This window comes from Canis aureus, chromosome 6 (assembly GCF_053574225.1).
Source record: "Canis aureus isolate CA01 chromosome 6, VMU_Caureus_v.1.0, whole genome shotgun sequence".
In the NCBI taxonomy this organism is placed as follows: Eukaryota; Metazoa; Chordata; class Mammalia; order Carnivora; family Canidae; genus Canis; species Canis aureus.
In genome coordinates, this window is record NC_135616.1 from 17,993,470 (window position 1) to 18,000,652 (window position 7,183).

The 7,183-nt window shown below is 39.4% G+C and overlaps 1 long non-coding RNA gene across 2 annotated transcripts in view; it reads right to left on the minus strand.

The window, feature by feature from the left end:
- LOC144315575 (uncharacterized) overlaps positions 1-4,865 on the minus strand; it is a 28,944-nt gene extending 24,079 nt beyond the window's left edge. Inside the window, exon 1 of one of the 2 annotated variants that reach the window (XR_013381296.1) lies at positions 4,221-4,865. This is a non-coding gene — a long non-coding RNA (uncharacterized LOC144315575). The remainder of the gene's footprint in view (positions 1-4,220) is intronic. The other variant, XR_013381295.1, reaches the window with a different exon arrangement.
- Positions 4,866-7,183: the final 2,318 nt, after the last annotated feature.

Consider the following 7,183-nt stretch of genomic DNA (forward strand, 5'->3'; position numbering starts at 1 on the left):
TTATTTTCCTTTATTCTAATAGTACTACCATTGGTGGGGGCGGGGGAGGGAGAAAAGGAGAGGGAAATTAGATAATGAAATGAGTTCTTATTATCCTTACTTCCGAGATTTTCTTTTCAGTCTTTTTTCTGACCTCTTGGCTGCGAACCCCTTCATTCCTTTCTCCCCCACCACCTTCCCTTCCTACCAGTTCCTCCGTTAGAGGGAAGTTATTTATTTGTCCCTTGGCAGATCATTCTAACTCAGGCTCCTGGTGAGGTAACACAGATGACTCCCTGGTCACAGTTTCTATCCAGCCAGTCGTGGGCTTGTGTATTTTCCCTGTGCCTATTCGTTTAGATGTTTTCCAAGCAGATACATGCTGTCAAGCACTGCTACAGGTTGGTTCCTGGAGGGGTTTTGGAGAAGGAGGATGGGGGGAGCGGAGTGGTGTGGCTCTCCATGAGGTCTGTTCTAATTTTTTTGATTTGTTCCTTCCAAATCCTGTTTTATGACTGTTGCTGTGCAACACACACACACACACACACACATACACACTTGCATGAGCATGCACATAGTGAAAATCTATAGGAAGCACTGTGCTCTATTTCAAATGTGACTTCATGTATGTGTGTGCACTTAGGGCTGGGAGTCGGGGTCCCCTTTTAACCTGGCCTCCCATTTCCACCTAGAACCTCTTTCTCTATCAGCAATTTTCATGGTTCGTGGGGCTGGTGCAGGTGAGCAGCTCTTAAAACTTAAACTTCAGGGCACCTGGGTGGCTTAGTGGTTGGGCATCTGCCTTTAACTCGGGGTGTGATGCCTGAGTCTGGGACGGAGTCCCTCATCAGGCCCCCCATCGGGAGCCTGCCTCTACCTCTGCCTATGTCTCTGCCTCTCTCTGTGTGTCTCTCGTGAATAAATTAAATCTTAAAAAAAGAAACTTACACTTCTGTCTTTTATACTGTCCTCAACAACGTGTGTCTCTTCTCCCAGATTATGAGGCGAAGCCCATGTGTTGTGTCCTCCACCTGCTGTAGACCTGGGCATCGTGCTCTCAATAGTGTGGACACTCAGTAAATGCATGTAGAAGTGCATTCTGAGCTGTTTCACTGTTGACTTCTGTTGAGTAATTTTCCTGATTATAAAAGTACCCTGTGTTCATGACTAAAGTTTTGAAAAACCCAGAAAATGATTCAGAGAAGAGAATTAAAATATTGGCAACGCCATTGCCATTAAATGTTGTGTTTCCTTCTGATTTTTTTACTGCATGTTTTTTTGTATGTTATAGAATTTTATTTAAAGTATCCTACTTTTCATTTTTATCGTTTTCTAATTTTCTATGCTACAAGGAATATTTTCAAAGCCTGACTTTTAAAGGTGAATAACCTCTCATTATATAGATGTATCATATTTTCATAGTCCTTTCCCTAATGTGACTCACTGCACTGTGTCCTATGTAGAGAGAGACTCTTTCCAACAAATAAGCATAATACTCTAGAGAATCCTGCTAATGTCTTCAGTCTTCTCACCTTATTTATTGGCCTCTAGGGTGGAGATAATATAGAAATCGGGGAGTTAGACTTCAAAGGAGTGGAGAGAAGAAAGATAGAGGGTGAATATAACTTGCTATGAATTTTAGGTTCCCACAAAACAAAATTCCCTCCACCAAATAGCCTATTAAACTTATTAAATAAAAATTAAGTAATAGTATTTTTTCTCTAGTCTTATAACCTAACAAAATGTTAAGCACAGAGTTAGTCGATACATAGATAAATAAATAGATAAAAAGGACAATAGATTCCATTGAAATAGCACCCTGAGACCCAGTTTACCCATTTAATTGGAATGATGGCCGAGGGAGAAATTTAGAGCAGAGCATTTCAATGACTCTAAACAAATGAATAAATGGTTCACTTAATTCATTTCAATGTCTGGGCTGGTGGTACCCAAAAGTCTATTCAAAAAAAATGTCCCATTGCATTGCCCCAGGGGTTGCTTCTTTCTGCCCTGCTCTGAATATATATAGATGTTTAAAATTCATGTCTGATATAAAAACCATCTATATAGATCATGTTAAATGTCTAGGGTTCTACTTTGGAGACTCAGAATTCTGACCAACACCACCAGAAGAACATGATCTGATTTTAAAGAAGTCTGCCTTAGGTTTAAAGGATACCTCCCCAAGCAGGAAGAGTTCTAAAAAATGCTTCAAATATAAAGTATTTATTTGTGACTAAGCTATACTTAAAATGAAAGAGACTCAGATGTGGATTGCACAAATATTTTTGGAGAGGTTATACCGTGCCCAAAATCAAACAGTGTGTCTTCGTATTCTTCACCTCACTTAGTTCTTAAAAGTATCCACTGAGAAAAGATTCTTTAACTTATATGGGTAAACAGAGTGAGACTCAGAGATGTTTAATGATGAGCCCATAACCCTCATCTGTTGACCCATCTACTCATTCAGGAGTTTTTTTGAGTGCCTACTCTGGGACAGGCCCTGAACAAGGCTGTTAGGATACAGTCTTAAACCAGTCATAATCCCTGCCTTCAAACTGGCTACAGTCATGTGTACAAAACAGTATGGTAACAGAGGAGACAAGTCACAATGGGAAAAATACAGCAATAGGAATAAAGTAAGTGGTGTCATGGGGTCATATTTTATGGTCAATTGGTTTTTGACCAGGTTGCCAATCCACTTCAATGGGAGAAAGAAGAGTCTTTTCAACAAACAGTCCTGGAGTAGTCAGATATCTTCCTACAAAAGATTGAAGTTGGAACTCTACCTCACATCACATACAAAAATTAACTTAAAATGGAAAATCTAAAAGTAATATCTAAAACTGTAATATGTTTAGAAGAAAATATGGGTGTAACTCTTTGTGATCTCAGATTAGGCATTGGTTTCTTAGATATGACATCAAAAGCAGAGGTGAAAAAAGAATAGGTCAATTAGATTTAATCAATATTTAAAACTTTGGTGTCTCAAAGGACACCATCAAGAAAGTGAAGAGACAATTTAGAGAATGGGGGAAAATGCAAATCATATAACCGATAAAGGACTATTATACAGAATTATTTAAATTTAACAATTAAAATATAGATAATGCAATTAAAATATGATATTTGAAGAGACATTTCTCCAAAGAAGATATGCAAATGGCCAATTAAGTACATGAAAATATGTGCAACATCGCTAGCCAGCAGGCAAATACAAGTCAAAACCGTAGTAAGATACTATATCACATCCACTAGGATGGCTATAATAAAAAAGACAGGCAATCTCAAGTTTTGTGCAGGATATAGAGAAACTGGAACTCTCATACATTTGCTGGTTGGAATATAAGATGGTGGAATTGCTTTGGAAAAAAAATTTGACAGTTCTTTAAAACATTAAATCTATAATTACTTATCAGGCAGCAATTCCACTCCAAAGTACATGTACTCAAGAGAAATGAAAACATATGTAAAAACCCTGTATAAAAACTTGCACATGAATCCTCAGATAGCATTATCCATAACAGGCAAAAGTGGAAACAACTCAAGTGTCCCTCACTTAATTAATGGATAAGTAAAATGCAGGATAGTCTCAAAAGGAAATATTATTCAGTCATAAACAGGAATGATGTACTAATAGGTGCTACAACATGCATGAACCTTGAAAATCTGCTGAGTAAAAGAAGCCAGACACAAAAGTCCACATAGTATATGATTCCATTTATATGAAATGTCCAGAACAGACAAATCCAGTGAGGCAGAAAGCAGATTAGTGGTTACCAGGGGCTGAGGGGAGAGTAGATGGGAGAGACTGCTAAGGACGATGAGATTTCTTTTTGGGGTAATGAAAACGTTCTGGAACCATGCAGTGGTAATGGTTGGTCTACTTCGTGAACACTATAACACCGAATCATATACTTCAAGAGGGTGAGTTTTGTGTTTTGTGAATGATATTTCAATTTGAAAAAGAAAAAGAAAAAGGGAGATCTATAATTACCTAAGAAAGATCATATATTATCCGCTCTGACAATATGTGATTGCTCAGTTCTACTAAACTCCACCTCTCAAGAAGGGGACAGTGGACTATTTTTGTTTTATTCATGTTTAACTTATAAGACAAAGGAATTATTTTCTCCATATACATGTTTTTCCACATACACATGCAGATATGGACTTTCGCTCTATGCTGCGGAGCGTCTTGACATAAAAATTAACATAAAAAATTATTTTCTTCGACCTACCTCAAGAATGTAAGCCTCAGCTAGGAATCTGCCAGAGCAAAGGTCCAGGCCCAGGTCACTGCTTATCCAAGGATCTTTCTGGACCAAGTGATGGAGCATGAGAGAGAGAGGCCTAGTCTGGCGTAGTCACTGCCATAGACACTTGCCTGGTCAGCCATTTACCCATCCTTGAATTTCCTAAGCAACAAAAGAGACCACCTAGTGTGACGGTTGCCAGTCCTGTCCAGCTGTCACTCAGTCTCCGGACTTGGAGGAAAGCCTGTCTAGACAGGGCAATGATACTCTCACAATGTGAAGCTGGCAGGCCATCATCTTTTAAGAAAACCAACAAATAAAGACAAAACAACAAAACCCAGTGTGGTAATTAGAGACCAGACCTAATTTGAATCCTCCGTAATGAAACTCAGTCTTTTCTTGTTTCTTCAGAGGCATTTGGAACAATTCTGAATGAACGAGCAGAGCCATCTCCAGAGTGAGATTCATCAGGACAACCGCCCCAGCACCGAGCACACAGCGCTCAGCGCGGAGGGCCCAGGCCCGGGGTGCGGGGCCTGACAGTGATGCGGAGTTTCAGGAAGGCTCTGATGCGGATGTGGGGAGAAAAGGAGACCGAGCTCCCCAGCTGAAACCATCCTGGGGCTTTTGTAATCCCTACGCAGTCACACAGTCAGCCGCAAGCCTTCCCACATGTCCCAGGGAGTAAGACTCTCCGGCCACTTTTCTGCTTTTCCCCTCATGGGTGCCTGAACCAAAACAAGGGACGGGGAGAGGGGAGGAGAGACACACAGGAGGACTTGCCACCATCTCCACTCCTCTTGGACTACTTCAGGGCGCGAGAACTCTCTGGAAGTGAGGAAGGTCAGGACAAGCTGGTCAAGAGCTGGCTTTGAAGCCAGGCTGCCAGCATGGAAATCCTGACTCTAACCCACTGGTGAGTGATTTGGGGTTCACACTGAATTTCTTCCGACTTCAGTTTCCTCATCTGTAAAGTGATCTAAACTCCTACCTCTGAGTTGTCAGAATTAAATGAAATAGCATGCTTATTAAATGGGAGACATTATTTCAAACACCAATGATAGCATCCCGTTATCTGTGCTCATAAATCCCTCTATTTTTAACCCTCATACTTCCTGCAGTATTTTCTGACTTGGCTTAGATTCAGCTGTCACGGAGTCCATCCAACTACGTTCTTTATATCAACACAATTCGATGAATATTTATTATGGTCTGCATTAAAATCCTAGGGATCAGTCAGAAGTGTTTTCACATTCCTGACCCAAATACATACACCAGCTGTGTGACCCCAAGAAAGAGGGTTAATCTTTCCAACCCTCATTTTTATATATATGCTTTATAAATGGAGACATTAATAAGATAACATGTCTCAAGTCCTTGGACAAGTACCTGGAAAACAATTAGTATGAATAAATGATAATGTAGCCCCCCTCTTCCTCCTCCTCCTTCCCTTATATACTAAATTACTTTTATTCATGTTTCTTGGATAGTTCAAATCAATTAAACTATTTTGACCAGATCAACAACCAATAGCCTGATGGGTAGCTGATCTCACTGTGGTAAATTGCACAGATGGTGGTAGTGGCTGCGATATTCACGGTCTTTGCGGTCCAGGTGTCTGCCAAACAGAGAAACTGGGCTGGAGTTTTAAAGTACTATGTCCAGAAGAATGTCTGTGGGATGTACCGGATCTGCCTGTCTGTCCCTATCTCCGTCTGTCTCTCTCTCACACACACATACCCCTTCTGGCTTCAACTTAGTCCTTCCTTCAGAACTACTCAGCGTTGCCTTTCATTTCTTTCCATATAAATGTAGAAATAAATTTCTCCAATTTACTGAAAAGTATCTCCCAAAGGGACTGAGGGAGGCAGGAAATTAAACTGTGGTGCTGAAATCATTTCAGCACTCTAGCTTTACCCCACAAATGTAAATTTAGGGAATTCCACTTGTCAAAGTCCTCTTTGAAGCTTTGAATAATTGGATCCCAATTATTCTTAACCACATTATTCAGGCCTATGTTCAACTTAATATCTAAATAGATTACATTTTTTGCCACCTACTAAAATTCCCCAAAGTGAATATTGCCACATTATGCTCTTCAGTTAAGAGTGAAATTTCTGACTAAAAATGTTTTTACTCCTATCTCGAGATGGCTGCAAAATCCTCCATGATAACTAAAGCTGTGAGAATTGGCATCACATTTGAATTGGTATCAACTTGTAGTAAAAATATGCTCAGGAAGAAGGAATCATTGTACTTTCTACCAATCACTTTAATACCTGAGACATCTTCTTTCTTACTAATAGCTCTTCCTAATGGTTATAAAGTCAAAACAGATAGCAAAGAATATAAAAGGAAATCATAGTATCTGGAAGTATCTCTCTGAACAAGTTGAATACAGTATAAATTACATGTTCTTATTCTACTTTCAAAAGGAGTTAATGTTTAAAATCGTGCCATGCACATTCTCTTGTTGAATAATTTTTTTGGTTTTCTGTTTCATATACTGTTATCAAATGGCTCCATTATATTTTTATGAGCTCTTAATATCTATCCTTCCTTTTTAACTTTTCCAGGGAAAGTAAGAGAGTAGCTAATCTTGCAACAGTGCTCAAGACAGCCTCCCTCACGCCCCTACATCAGAGGATTATTCTGTCTAAAATGTCAATAGGCAAGTTTGAGAGCCCCTGCATTACACCATGCTACAGATTGGGACATTGATATGTTATAATAAAATGTCATACCAGACATGAGTAGAGAGTCAGGTTTACATTTTATGATTAGTTGAGACAAAATTACTATATGGATTTATTGCTCTTAATTTAGTATCATAACCAATGGGAACAGGAAGTGGCTAAGAAGCTTGCTGGGTGATAGATGTGAATTATTCTAGAATAAAGTTTTGTTTTAACATTCTCACCCCTGCGGCATCCACAAAGTGAACAATT